Here is a 2,856-nt window from a genome sequence, read left to right as displayed (position 1 = left end):
CAAGAGGTAAGAGGTGCATGAGTGGGCACACACTCTGGGTTTTACATCTGCAGAGTTAGTTAAGTGTACAGTGTGCTCGCAAGCAGAGGTGAACAATAAAAAAATCAGTGGCGGTTATGAGAAACGCTACCCTGAAGTAACGGGCGGTTTGCACTCTGAACTTGCAATCCAGAAGTTACTGGTTCGTTTTCCCATCGCAGCGTTTGAAACAGTGGCGCAATTTTCTTAAATTTACAATTTTTACCTTGCCAACCAGTACAAACAGCCAGGTGAGGTGTATAAGCGTCACTATATATGAATAGTTTAGGACATCTTATGCTCACAAACTCACCCGTTCACGCACTCAACCACCAACTCAATCTCACTCAAATCACCAACTCACTCTCACTCAAACCACCAACTCACTCAACCATCAACTCACTCAACCCACCATCTCACTCAAACCACCAACTCACTCAACCATCAACTCACTCAACCCACCATCTCACTCAAACCACCAACTCACTCAAACCACCACCATCTCACTCAAACCACCAACTCACTCAAACCACTATCTCAAACCACCATCTCAAACCACCAACTCACTCAAACCACCATCTCACTCAAACCACCATCTCACTCAAACCACCATCTCACTGAAACCACCAACTCACTCAAACCACCAACTCACTCAAACCACCACCATCTCACTCAAACCACCATCTCACTCAAACCACCACCATCTCACACAAACCACCAACTCACTCAAACCACCATCTCACTCAAACCACCATCTCACTCAAACCACCATCTCACTCTAAAAGGTTGAAGGTTAAGGTGCAGGCAGCCCTGAAAATATATTGGCTCGTGCCACTGCAAGCTCCCTTCTGGAGGATATGTTGTTGAGCCAGACGTTTGGAAGAGGTGGGAGTAACCCACATTTTGCCCCACCACACACGACCTGCCGATGGACTACCCATTGACAGTGCTGAGTGGACAACGGCAGGGCCAGTGAGGGGGGATTTAAGAAACGGTTCAATCACCTGCCGCGCTTGGAGGATGAACCGGCGGCATTTGGGTTGCCAAGCCCAGTGTGATAACCGTCACATTATGGCAGCATCATAATCTGAATATTTTTCCTGGATCAATCCGATGAGCTATAAAGCTCTTTTTCACAGGTGTCCAGCACCACTTCATCATATGGATGAGGGGTTCCTGAATCAGGTGAGAGACAGATTTGTCCTCCTCTACCAGGTGAGGTCAGGCAATTTTACTTCTCACTTCACCTTCCTCACCTCAACTGGTAAGGTAGGAAAATCATTGCTCCTGAACTAGGTGAGAGCCCAATCAGGTGTGACCCGTGGTGCATAAGGGGACCACACCAATGATAAAAAAAATACTAAACTATTTTTTATTTTCTTGGTTCTTTCGGTAAAGTCTCGTAGGAGATAAATAATAAAAATATAAAACAATACAATTCTCACGACGTTTCGACTGCAACACAAGCAATCATCATTCCTTCTACGTGACTTTACCGAAAGAACCAAGAATATGAATGCCTGCAGTCACGAAAGCTTTAAATCAAAATGTATTTTTTATTTATTTACCAAGGTCACATCTATAACAGCAGCCACTATACCTGACCAGTGTTACTCATTTCTACTGTTACCTATTATTATGATTAGTGTGTGGACCCACCACAAAATTTCATACTTAACTTGCAGTTCATCAATCTTTGTAATAGCGTAATCAACCAGACTATGCGTTAATTGTGTTTTGACCGACCGTCTGTGTTGCTTTATATGGTTTCCAAATTTTGCTAAATACTGTTTGTTTGGTATGCTTCTCTCTCTGTGTCCCCTGTTGTATCTGTGTTAGTTTCCCCCTACTTGTGTGTCTGTATATACATATGGGGTTATGTGTTTCCTCTCTCTCGTAAATTTAGCTCTTCCGTACCTGATGATGGCTGCTTGTGTTGCAACCCGAAACGTCGTACGCTATTATGTTATTTTATTATTTCTTATTTATACGTGACTTTACCGAAAAAAAACAAAGAGTAATTCCTGCAGTCACGAAAGCTTTGAATCAAGTCTGTAGTGCCTCTTGTTAAACAGTGCTTCAGTTAAACAGGAAAATTAATAAATCCAGCAGGCATGACTTGAAAAGTAACACATTTACATTTTGGGTGGCACTCTAAATCGTCCGGTAAATCGTGTCGCCAATTATAATTTCTGCGTTTATCTGCGCGTGTCTGTGTACCCCCAGTGGAGGAATACGTGCGCAGCTTGCTGGACAACCCTGAGTTGATTGACCGTCTGGCACTGGCCTCGGAGCAGGTGAGACTCCGTATGCGTGCATCAGCTCTGCCCCCCCCCCCTCATATTTATGGTGCGGGCCTGTACCCTTGTCCGACCCCTCACTTCCGCGTTGCATCCAGCTGCCTCACTGAAGAAAGGGACACTTGCCTTGCGCTGAGTACGACGTTTCGCTGGTTGTAATCGCCAGGGAAACGATATACTCGATTTGTAAGTGTTGTGGGTTTACTCTCCAATACACTGGCGTGCTGCAGTAGTAACTAATTGACACGTTTGTTTTACGTAACAAACCTTACTAATTGTCTGTGCCGGGTTAACTATGCACATTTACGCGCTCTTACCCAAAAAACCTTTATTATGGATAATATTGGTCGCAAAAGAACACGTGTTAAACAGCTCCCGTTTAGAACGTCTCATCCTCACCATCAATGGTCAATCAATCAAATAAATCCTAGATTTATAACGTGGCATATTTACCAAAAAGCAGAGACGGAAGGGTGAAACTCTAGAGGTAGCTCTATGATATCCGCTTTTGTGGAACGTTCTCTAACACGGATGGCCG

Source organism: Petromyzon marinus, chromosome 16 (genome assembly GCF_048934315.1).
Source record: "Petromyzon marinus isolate PM22_M1 ecotype Great Lakes invasive population chromosome 16, UKy_Petmar_22M1.pri1.0, whole genome shotgun sequence".
Classification (NCBI taxonomy): Eukaryota; Metazoa; Chordata; class Hyperoartia; order Petromyzontiformes; family Petromyzontidae; genus Petromyzon; species Petromyzon marinus.
This window is presented reverse-complemented; position numbering follows the sequence as displayed.